General features: G+C 48.5%; 1 long non-coding RNA gene across 1 annotated transcript; it reads left to right on the plus strand.

Moving 5' to 3' along the window:
* Positions 1 to 5030: 5030 nt before the first annotated feature.
* LOC138916374 (uncharacterized) lies at positions 5031 to 6846 on the plus strand. Its single transcript, XR_011423609.1, has 2 exons — positions 5031 to 5319; positions 6731 to 6846. It is a non-coding gene; the product is annotated as an uncharacterized lncRNA (long non-coding RNA).
* Positions 6847 to 12384: the final 5538 nt, after the last annotated feature.

The following is a 12384-nucleotide window of genomic DNA, read 5'->3' on the forward strand; positions in this document are numbered from 1 at the left end:
TAATAGATATCTGCACCAAGCTGACGGAAAGACTATGTAGTAAGACATTAATTTTGCATAACTTAGTCAAACTGAACTGCAGAGTTTTTTGGCAAGCAAGGGCAATATTCAAAATATTTAACAATTTGAACTTGCGCAAGTGCTGACCGATAAGCACTTATCCTGGAGCGTCTGGAGGCCCCTTGCTGAACAGCAGTCTTCAGTTGTTGGCTTGTGGGGTAGTATGGGGGCGTCCCAAGAACAGGAGTCAGGGAGGCAGGGGACAATGGGGGACAGCATCTGTTTGTCAACTGAATTTTAACAGCCAGCAAGGCAGTACTAGGAGATGCTGCTGCACGTCATCGGGGGGGTCACTGTGCAGAGCGCTTCAGCATGCCCAGGAGCTAGTCGTCGTTCATGACCAAACGTTGAAGTTTCTGCACAAAAGGTTCGCCTCCTGCTCCCAGGCTTCACTGTTTATTTTCCCAGAAGCCTCTATTCTGTTTGTTCAATGACAGTCGAGATGTTCAAGAAAAGAGTGAGCAAGGACATGGGGGCTCTTCTTGCAGTGCGTGGATGCACCTCGCAGACGAACGCCCGGTCCTCCGAGGCTGGCCAAGGCTCACTGCACAAGCAGTGCCCCCTCCCCCTCCGCCCCCGCCTGGAAGCCCTCCCCTTTCGTCAGGGAGACTTCTAGACTTCAAGTCTCCTTGGCTGAGCAGTTGACCCCGTGGGAAGGGAGGGGTGGTGACAAATGTTTGAACTCCAGGAGATGAAAAGACTTGGATTTTGGTCCTGCCTCTTCCTTGACCAGATGGGCCATTTTAGGCAAAGAGAGAAAAAGCATGCCCTAGTTCTGGGCCCTGTGAAGGAATCAACCAGCTTCTCCCAGTTTCATTAGCCAAAACCTAGGGGCTGGCGTCGGCTGGCTCTCCAGGGCTCTCCCAGTCCAGAGTCCTTTGGTGGCATCTGCTCTGACCATCCCCGGGCTGTGGCTTGTCCCTGTTTCCACTCCATGCCCACTGTTCCGCCTGCGGCTCAGCTCTCCCCCTGGACGCCACCCATGGGAGTCGGGGCTCCGTCCACTCTCCCTTGGCCTGAGCCAAAGGGTCTTCTGGGGGGTGGGGCCTCCAGCCCTAGACCTTAGCTCAGAGGGTCTCCCGTGGGAAACTACGGCCACAACTCCTCTTCCTCCTCCTCTTCTGCCCTTGCGTGCTCTCCGTCTCTCTCTCTTGCTCTTTCTTTCTCTCTTCTCTCTCTCCTCCGATCTTCTTTTCTTCTTCACTGTCAGCTCTCTAGGCCTAACAGCTCACCTGTTTCAACTCCAAGGAAACCAAAATGCTCAGGCCTCATCACCGAGGCCAGACTGCCGCTTTCTTACTCTGGGTCCTTGAGAAAGTGGCTTAACCTCTCCCTGCCTCAGTTTCCTCATTTATAAATGTAAAATGCATTCCCACCCCGCAGGGTTGTTGGAACGATTCAAAGAGATTATACACGTAAAATTCTGCAGCAGTGTCTGGCAAATGGGAATTGCTCAATGTTAGGCAGTATTTCTTTTTGTCCCTGCAGCAAGTTGACTTGGCTCATTGTATGCATATGGGTGTGATAAAGTCAATTGTTAATCTGCCCTGGAAGGTTTGCATTATCTTTCCTTCTAGCACTTAAAGTCATGAGCGATTTACTTGCCAAGGTTTCTGCTTTCACTCAGCTCCTGTTCCTATTCCTGCCTACAGACATACACGCTTCAGCCTGACTATGTGGAGCTCCCAGACTCGGTGGGCTTTCTCAACCTCCTCGTCTCTGCACTTGGCCAGCATGCCCTTTCCCCAGTCTATTGTCTTTGCCTTTGGTGGTGGTGGGACAGGTGGATCTCTTATTAATAGATGCTTCAGAAATTGGCTCACATGCCACCTCCTCCAGGAAGACTTCCTTAACCACCACCACTCCCCAAGGCAGAGTCAAGTGTTTTTTTGCGCTTTGTAGATACTGCGGTCGCGGGGCTTATACTGTGGTGGTATCATCATTTCTGTTTACTTGTCTCTCTTTCTAAACTGGTGAGCCCTTGATGACAGGGACTATGCCTTATTTTTGTCCTCAGCATCCAGCCCAGTTTTTGGGTCCATAATGTGTGCCTAGTAAGTATTAAGTGAATGAAGAGGATGGGAAAAGACCTCATAAGAATCAGGAGAGAAGTCTCAAAGTCATTACACCAAAGGGCAATCCTGTTACTAAGAGGAAACCTCTCTGTCCCTATTTCTTTCCAGACACGTGTTTCTACTTTAGGCACAATTATAAGTTTGATTTTTGGAAAATCCATAGCCTTTTAGAAAGAGCAGTTTAGAACGGGTGGGGAAGAAGCTGTTATAGATAAGACTACTGAAAACAGAATTAATACCTGGCCCTCCGATAGGCACAGGGACAGGAGAGTAACGAAGCGCACCATTGGTGCTCAAGGACGTGTACGCTCAGAGTGTGGCGGAAGGGCTTCAGGGAGCCGGGTGCTCCTGCACATGCCAACAGCTGGCGCTCAAAAGGAGCACCGGCTACTAGGAGGGTAAACTATACCTGCATCCTCTAAGAAAACAAAGCTTTGAAACCTGTTGGGTTTTAATGGAATAGCTTCAGCCACCTGGAACAGCACAGGATTCTTCATTCAGGAAGGTGCTCCCGGGACGTTTTGACACAGAAACTGTGTTGCTGGTCTGGAGACAGTCCTGAAATCTCATAACCACTTTTGGATATGGAGGGTATCTTGCCAACGAACAACAGAATGACAAACAAAACGTGTCTTAGGACATTGCTTTTCAAACACTTCTCTTTGGAGCCTGGGCATTCCTTGGTATTCTTTCAAATACAGATGCTGGGGTGGGGGAGTGTGGGAGCTGCATTCTCTCCACTTACTGTCTTTAGCCCCTTATTTTCTGTGCAACGGGTTGAGCGTCAGTGTAGGATTTTGATTGAAGAGAAGAGTATTCAGCTAAAAAAATGTGCTAAGAGTTTTTTTTTTAAAGATTATTTTGTTGAGGTCACTGGTGTATAATATTGTGTAAATTTCAGGTGTACATTATTATATTTCAGCTTCTGTACAGACTGCATCTTTTTGGTCATCAATAGGCTAGTTTCCATCTGTCACCATACACATGTGCCCCTCACCCCTTTCCCCCTCTCCCCACCCCTTTCCTCTCTGGTAACCACTAATCTGTTCTCCTTATCTATGTGTTTGTTTGTTTATCTTCCACATATGAGTGAAATCATACAGTATTTGTCTTTCTCTGTCTGAGTTATTTTGCTAAGCACAATACCCTCAAGGTCCATCTATGTTGTCACAAATGGCATGATTTTGTCTTTTTTATGGCTAAGTAATATTCTGTTGTGTGTGTGTGTGTACACATATATACCACGTCTTCTTCATCCATTCATCCATTGACAAGTGCTTGAGTTACTTCCGAGTCTTGGCTGTTGCTTTATGGCAGGTAAAGCAGGCATCCAGATATAGGAGGCAGTGATTCAAAGCATCTTCTGAGGGAGTTCACGTCCTAGCTCCTGGGTTTCACCTCTCTGTATCTGAGTTTACTCATTTGTTAAATAGAGGTAATTATCGTCACTGTCTCACTGAGCTGTTGTGAGAATTAAATTAGTTAAAATATGTCGGGTGCTTAGAAAAGTGCCAGGCATAGAACACATCTATCCAAGTGTTTGCTATCTGTTATTAAGAAGCCCCTCGATCTGGCATGCCCTGTAAGAGGCCAGGTAAAGCTTTGAAAGCTGGTGCTATCTGAGCCTTGAAGGGTGAGTGGGTGTTTGCCGTGTAGACAGTGGCAGGGCATTTTAGTTGGAAGAACGAGGGTGAATGATCATGTGTTCACCCCTGACCAGGACCTAGCATGCAGGAGAGGCACCATCAACGGCAAATACGCTCTTACTAGCAGTGTCTCAGGTCAGCCAGCGTGGTCAGGGTGTGAGGACAGGAGGGAGGTGACAGGGAACGACGGGAGAGGGAATGGGAAGTGGCCCATGCCGTGGGGTGGACTACCCATCTTGTCCTCCTCCTAAGGAACCAGAACTTCATTCCTAAGGGTATCTTTGGATCTGAGTTTTCGCAAGATGCTCTGGCAGTGCTGTAGAGGACAAAGGAATTAGAAGGAGAAGAGAAGGAATCGGTCAGTGGCTGTTTTAGAGATAAAATTCAGAGGGTGGGGTGTGAAGCAGGGGAGAGGAAGAGGGAGAGGTCGAAGATGAGTCCCCTTTCCTGGTTTGGGCAACTGGGTGGATGTGGCGCTCTTCATCAAGATAGGGAGGCGGGAGGGGGAGCAGGTTTGGGTGGGGAAGATCATTACTTAATTCCTGGGGTTGAATTTGAGGTGCCTCAGGGAAGCTGCGGTGGAGACACCCAGCAGGCAGTTGGATAACTGAGTCTGGGGCTCAGAATGAAAGGGCTGGCTGGAGGTACTCATTCGGAGTTGCTGACTTACATAAACGAGAGTTAAAACTTGGGGAGCAGTGGAGTTCACTGAGAGGATGGACGTGCAGTGGGAGAGGAACAAGCATGGAACGCTGGGGAGCACGGACCACAGGGGCAGGCTGAGGAAGGGGCCAGCCCAGGACAAGCAGGGGCTGCTGTGGGATGGGTCCTTGGCCTGGGCAGACGGGATGCAGGGCCGCCTTCAGAGGTGCCCCTCCCCGGACTTGCCCGCCCGCCCAGAGAATTCATCCGAAAAGCATTTCTGCTCTCAAAGGGCAAGAAGGGATTTCTGGTGCTGGAATCAGGTTGCTTTGGGGTTGGAAAGAATGCTAGACATTTTATGATCCATTGGTTTTTTTTCAAGTGTTTAAAGCAGACAAACTTTGGAAAAAATGAAACCTCGTGCCAAATCCCCAGAGATGAGGGAGTGACAAACACAGAGCTGCCGTCACTGAAGCTGGGGCAGAGTGCCTTCTCCCCGGTGTCCTGGAGCAGCCCATGCACCCATTCATCCCACAAGTATTTATTGGGCACCAAGTGTGCAGCAGGCCCTGTGCTCGGCTCTGGCTCTCGCTGTGGACAAAGCCGTTTCTGCCCCTGGGGCTTACTGGTTCTTAATCTTGGCTGCACCTTCCAATCACCTGGGGAGCTCTGAAAAATTCCCAGTGCCCACGCCGCGCCCCACACCAGTGAAATCGGAATCCCTGGCAATGGGACCAAGTATCGGCATTTTACAAAACTCTCCAGATGATTTCCGTGCACAGCCACGTTGAGACCCAGCTGAGTACAGATGATCTAGTGCAAAAAGTATTTCCACTGAGCCAACAGCAGAAGCTGGGGCCAGCCCACGCCCTCGACTTAGCCACGATGGGCAGGAGGTAAGCTGGCCGCGGTGGACAGTGAGGGCTTGGCCTCGCGCCTCTGCATCTCGACGGCTCAGCCGATGCTCCCTCTTCCCGCACACCAGCGTGGCCTCAGCCCTCTCCGGTTGTGTGGCCCTTCACCCGGTTGGTCACCTGGCTTTGATCTGGTGAATGGTCTGCATTGTTCTCTCTTTTCACCAGCGCTGTCTTCTTTCTCTAAATGGGATATTCTTCATTCAGAGACGCACAATGGGCCTCTTTCACCCACAATTCAGTCTCTAGTAACAGAGATAGGGGGCCTGCCAGCAATCTCCTTGTGAAACTGGCACGCACCCGGCTTCTGAAAGTGAACCGTGGGCCCAGACGCCCAGAGAAGCCCCGTGTGGTGAGTGGGGCTCCCTGAGAGCCAGGGGCTGCTCTGATGCTGGCAGGGGGAGCCGCAGGCAGTGCTCCGAGCCCGCACGGGGGTCTCCTGGAGTTGTTGACCACGAGGGGCAGCCAAAGCAGTTTTCTCTGTGAGGCTGACCCAAAGCTTGAGTCTGGCAACCGCTGTTTAAACTGGGCACAGTAGCTGTGTGACTTTGAGTTAGTGGCGTAAACTCTCTGAACCTTAGTTTCAGGCTGAAACATTGTGGGTATAGGATTGTTGTCAGGATTAAGTGATGTGATCATGCAAAATGTGAGGCACCCACGCTTGTGTGCCAAGCGCTAAGTGAATGCCCTTTTATGTATCATACGTAATTGAACCCATAGAACTCAGTCAGCAAACTGGCTGTTGTGGGTCATTATCCTCAATTTATAAATGAGGATCCTGAAGCCCAGAGAAGTGAAGAAATGTGTCCAATGTTACACAGTCCTCGAAGGAGCTGGACGCTGAGCTCAGGCCTCCCATGGGGAGAGGTCAACAGGGGTAAGCTACTAGATTTTACCTGGTGTTGCTCAGAATTCAGCCGGGAGGAGAGGAGAGACTGCCCGCGGAGAGGGAGACCTTGCCTCTTGCCGCGGATGTTGCGCTCATCGCCCTGACTCACTTAAGCCGGAAGCTGCTGGCTTCTGCTGGGAGCTGGGGGTGGGAACCAACTTTCACCGGGACCAGCTATGTGCTAGGCACTGGGCAAACCTCTTTTGTGTGCATTTGCGCCTTAGTTAATCCACAGGGGTCAGTCTCCCGTGGAGGTGTTATGGATTTTTATCTCTATTTTGGGAGTGAGGATTCAGAAGCTCAGAGAAGTTAAGCCATGTGCCCCATGTCACAGAGTGAGCGTTTAAGTTGGACTTTGAAGCAAGTCTGGTTAGCCCAGGAAGCATCTGCCCTCTTGCTCTTGTTTGGGTCTGACTGTGTCCTGTTGACCCTGAGAAATGAGGTCACCTCTGTGATTTCAGCTCACTCTCTCACCTCCTCATGGATTTCGTCCCTATGTTCCAGGTCCCGCAACAAACGGAAAGGGCGGTGTCCTAAGCTGGTTCCTTGGCAGCCACGTTGGGAGGAGAGCAGCCCTGATATTAATATTAATAATAATAAAGATAATTCTAACGAACATTGAACACTGTGTTCCTAGTGCTCAATACGTCCTGGGCGCTGTCGCAAGAGCTCAACAGACGTTATCTGATTTAATTCTCACAACACTCCTGTACGGCTGAGATGATTACTCTCCCTGTTTTTGAAGATGGGAAACTGGTACAAATCAGTTCAGCAGCTCGCCTAAGGTCACACAGCTAGTCACTGTGGAGCCAGGATTTGAACCGAGCCACCAGACCCAGAAGCCACTTGGCAGAACTCGCCGGAAGCAGGAGCTGTGGTCTTTGCACCTCCTGACTGGCTTCTGATTGGCAGCTCCCACGAGAGGTGTTCCATGGGGAGCATTCACGGGGGCCGCTTCCTTCTGAGGAGCGGCTGTTCCTGGCGTGCATAGTCTCAGAGTGAGTTTGAGAGGGCTCTCGCTCTTCTCTGCCTGGAGGTTCCCATGGATGTGGGCTTCGTCTCCCATGGCCCTGACCCGCTCGCTCGCTGGGCAGTCAGGCCCACCTGCTGCTTCCCTGCCCCCTTTAATGGCGGGGCTCCCTCTGCAGGAGGTGGCTCTCCTGGCCTTTTGCACCGTGTTCTCAGCCACACTGTCCTCTGCAGCCACCTTTGTGTCCCCAAACCTTGGATCCAGGAGCTAGACCCAAATCCCGCCCCGGGTGGCTGGAGAACGCTGGGGTGTCTCTGGCCGACTAGCCAGCAGCCCAGCTCCAGCCTGGGAGAGCTTGCTGCAGTGGGCATGGCACTCCAGCCCGGGCTCGGCGCGGTGTCGGTCGACTGCTGTGCTCCCGGGCCTTGTGTTTCAGGGAGGGGACAATCTCGTTTTCCTCTAAAGACTTTAACCCAGTCCCCTTGCTTTTGAGAGGGTGCAAGTGTAGTAGCATTCTTTCTGGGCTTCATAGTCTCTACTTGAAAACCAAACCAAACACCAGGAAACAAACTCTGCCTTAATAAGATGAGCAACAGTGACTTATCAATCATTTGCCACGTGTCGGCACTTGACAACATCATCTCAATTTAACCCTCTTAACAGTTTTGAGGAGAAGGCTTTGATTCTCCTGTTTCTGTGGTTGAACAAACAGTGTGGAGAGATTAACTTTTCAAAGGCACACAGTAAGCAGCCCAGCTGGAACTGAGCACCCGTCTGCCTGGCAGCGAAGCTCTCACCCGCTCTCCAGGCAGCTTCCCGCTTCTCTCCTCACCCTTGTTTCTTTTCGTCCTGAAGTCCAATGTGTCACATGGATGGGCGGGAACTTGGATGATTTGGGGTCAAAGGGAGCTATTCCAGTTGCTATTTTCTCCCTGCCCACACTGGGTGCCTGCAATTTCTTACACCTGGGACCAGGGGCATCTCATACAGTGTGTCTGGGGCAGAGTGTAAAGAAGTCATTTGTCTTTCTCTCTTGGCTTGGCAGGAGCAGCTCTGTCATGTGTGAATGTGTGTGTACACGTGTATGTTCCGCCCTTACTTGTCCTCCTGACGGAGAGCTGGTCCTCTGCCTGAGTTCGATACATTTCTAGTGAAAAACAACCCCGGCCTGAAGATAAGGATTCACTCAAGCAAGACTGGAGGCTGAGAAGCTGGGAGCTGGCAAAGAGTTCATTCCAACTGGTGACTGATTCCACCCAAGAGTTCTCATGGGTGGGCAGCGCGCCCAGCTCTGCGGGGGTGTGCGGGAAGCTGGGAAAGCACTGAGCTCTCCAGGAGAGCCGAGGCCTTCGCCTGCGAATTCTCAGGAGCCCAGGCCCAGGCCAGGAGCAGATGGTGGGCTGTGGTTGCCGGCGTGGGCTTCTGGGGGCCATTCGTTCCGTAGTGGGCACTTCCCATGCAGGTAGCATTTGCCCTTGGGGATACCTTTCTAGGGTTTGTGTCTGGATTCTGAGTCTTGATTTCCCGACAGCAGAGTGGACTCCTGCCTTCTCAGCACCCATTTGCAACTGAGTGGGGACTCATGACTTAGACTCCTTCAAGGAGATGCCCCAAAGCAGACTTTGATCTCGAAGGGGGTAATGTGAGGAAAGTGGCACTGTGAAGGATCCATTTTCAGCAGCAGCAGTGGTTGGGGTCCTGGAGGAGTCAGTGTGTGGCACAGGCCAGCTGTGATGTCTGTGGCCGATGGTGGTGGCAGGGGCATCTCTGCAGGAGCAGACCTGTGGCGGGGCTTGGATGGTATTCTTCTTCTTCTTGGTGGCAGAGCTTTCACATCTGACTCTCTGACCCTCCAGGAGATTTGTGAGCCACTCGACAGCCTTTAAATCGAGTGCACTTTGTTTGATGGCCCAGGATATGGTCTATCTTTGTATATGTTCCATGGGTGCTTGAAAAGAATGTGTATTCTGCTGTTGCTGGGTGGAGCATCCTACAGATGTTGGTGGTCACGTTGGGTTCTTCTGGATTCTTCTTGATAGTCTGTCTAGTTGTATCAGTTGTTGAGAGAGGAGTGTTGAACTCTCCACCTCTAATTGTGGATTTGTCTAGTTTTAGTTATCTAGTTCTTTGTCTTAGTTCTCCTTTCAAGTTGTATTGGTGATTTTTATTCACGTGTTTTCCAGATCCGTTGTTTGGTGGATACCCTTTCAGGATAGCCATGTCTTTTGTGTGGATTGGCTTTTTAAAATTATCAAGTAATGTCCTTCTCTGCCTCTGGTAATTTTCTCTGCTCTGAAATTTGCTTTGTCAGATATTAATATAGCCACCCTGCTTTCTTTCGATTAAAGTTTGCTTGACATATATTTTTCCATCCTTTTTTACTTTCAATCTACTTGTATCATTTTATTTGAAGTGAGACAGCATGTAGTTGGGTCTTGTTTTTAAATCCACTCTGACAATCTCTCTCTTTTAATCTCTGTATTTAGACCATTTACATTTAATGTAATTATTGGTATGATAGGCCATAAGTATGCCGTTTATTTTTTCTTTTCTGTTTGTTCTCTGTTTTTTGTTTCTGTGTTTTATTTTATCTGCCTTCCTGTGGGAGATTTAAATATTTCTTTAGAAGTGTATTTTGATTTATCTGTCGTACTTTTGACTGTATCTCTTTGACAGCTCTTCTGGTGGTTGCTCTAGATATTACAACATATATACATAACTTATCACAGTTTATCGGGAGTGACATTTACTAGACCAAGTGAAGTGTAGAAACGCATATCTCTCTAAGTCCCTTTATCCTCCTCCATTTATAATACAGTTGCCTTAAATATTTTTCTCCAAATACATTTCGTACCACATCAGACAATCTTATAACTTTTACTTCAACCACAAAACATAATTTAGGAAACTGAAGAGGAGAAGGAAAGACTGTTGTATTTTGTATTTACTTCCAAGATTCCTTCTTTTGTCATTTCTTTCTGTTTAAAGAAATTTCTTTAGTCATTCTTTTAGGGTAGGCCTGCTGGTAACAAATTCTCTTCATCTAAGTGTGTCTTGATTTCTCATTCATTCCTGAAGGATATTTCTGCTGGATTCTGAGTTGACAGTTCTTTTCTTTAGCACTTGAACAATGTTATGCCACTCCCTCCTGGCCTCCACAGCTTCTGATGAGAAATCCACGGTAATTTAATTGTGTTTCCTTTATGGGTGAGCTGTTGTTTGTCTCAGGTGACTTTCGTTTTCAGAAGTGTGACTGTGTTGTGTCTTAGAGTGGATTTCTTTGGGTTTATCCTGTTTGGAGCTTGCTACTCAGCTTTTTAAATCTGAGGTTTATGTCTTTTGCCAAATTTGGGAAGTTTTCAGACATTCTTTGTCTGAATGCTTTTCCATCCCTGTCCTCTTTCTCCTCTCTTTCTGGAACTCGGTTGATGTGAATGTTAGATTTTTTTGTCCCTGAGACTCTCTTGATTTTTTTTCACTACAGTCGCTTTCTCTCTGTTGTTCAGACCAGGTTATTTCCATCATTCTATCTTCATGTTCACTGATTATTTTCTTTGTCCCTCTATTCCATTGTTGAGTCCACCTAGTGAGTTTTTAATTTCAGTTATTACATTTTTCAATTGTAAAATTCCATTTCGTTCTCTTTTATATATTCTATTTATTTGCTGGTATGGTCTATTTCTTTGATGAAACTTCCTGTTTTTTCACTTGTTTCAAGCATATTCATAACTGCATGTTGAAGCATTCAAATGATATCTGCTTGAAACTTCTTGTCAGATAACTCTAATGTTTCTGTCATTTTGGTGTTGGCCTCTCTTGATCATCTATTTTACATTCAAGTTGAAATTTTCTTGGTTCTTGGCATGAAGGGTTATTTTCTCTTGGAACTAGATCTTTCGGCTCTTGTGTTATGAAACTCTGGATCTTATTTCTCCCTTCTGTTTGTGCTGACTTGTTTGGACGCTGCTCTGCCAGGGGAAGGGGGAGGTACTCCCCCTTGAAGAGGTGGGGTGACAATCCAGGTTCCCCACTTTGTTGACACCGAGTGGGGAGGGGTTTCTCATCACTAGGGTGGAGGTGGGAGTTCTGGCTCCCCATTAGGCCTTTGCCGATCCCACCCTGGCTGGAAGGGGTGGGAGTGCCTAGTTACTGCTCACCACATATCCTCCCCTGACACTGCAGTAAAGGAAGGTGGCCTCATTGCCTCTGGGTGATGATGAAGTCCTGACTCTTCCCTAAGCCACCCCAACACCACCTCCGTGGTGAGAGTACAGGGCACCTCGATACTGCTAGGTGGGGTGGCAGCCCAGCTTCCCCATGACAGCTCCACTGACACCGAGGTGGGGCAGGTGCTTGTGACCATTTGGTGGGATGAAGCTCCCAGCTCCCTACTTGGCCTTCTCTGACACAACACTGGCGCGGGGCTGGGGAGCCTCGTTACAGCCTGGCCAGGGTAGAAATCCAGTTCCTCATTTTATCTTTACTGGCTTGAGTGAGGGTAGGCACAATTTTTTCTGTGATATTTGGCTGGAGTAAAGCAGTTATTGTCTAAAAGTTTCCTGTTGTGTTACCCTGCCCCTTTCCCGGTTTTTGGCTAAAGAAAGCTGGCTTTTAATGTCTGTGCTCATTTGCATTTCTGGGTTACTGGCTTCTTTACCTCCCAGGATGGGATATATGAGACAAAAGGAAAACCCAGAAAACTCACCTGCAAGTCATTCCTTGGGTCCCAAGTCTCTAGCCCGTCTGCCTTCCTGTCTCCACCTTTTACTATCTTCTTATGATTGTTTTCTACATAACGTCTATGGTTTTTAGTTGTACTTAGTTGGAGGAATGGGGAGAAGAATGTCTATTGTGTCTTCCCCAAAGTGGACGTCCCCAAATCCTTTAATAAATTCCCCTTCTGCTGAAACTGGCCATGTGGGCTGTATGGTTTGCAAAGAAGAACGCTGATGGATACATTATTCCTCTGAGAACGGCCAGGGCACAGCAGAGCTGTCCTTGAAGTGGGCATGCTGGTCTTATCAACAACTTTCGAGGATTGGTAGCCCTCTGCTGTGCCGATGAACGGTTTTCCTCTGTGTTCTCCAAACCACGCAGCTTGTCTGCTGAACACAAGCAGAAACTTTTTTTTATTAAAAAAGGAATACTTATTCTTTGTAGAAAATTTAGAAAAAATATATAAGTAAAA

This window comes from Equus caballus, chromosome 12 (genome assembly GCF_041296265.1).
Source record: "Equus caballus isolate H_3958 breed thoroughbred chromosome 12, TB-T2T, whole genome shotgun sequence".
NCBI classification, from domain to species: Eukaryota; Metazoa; Chordata; class Mammalia; order Perissodactyla; family Equidae; genus Equus; species Equus caballus.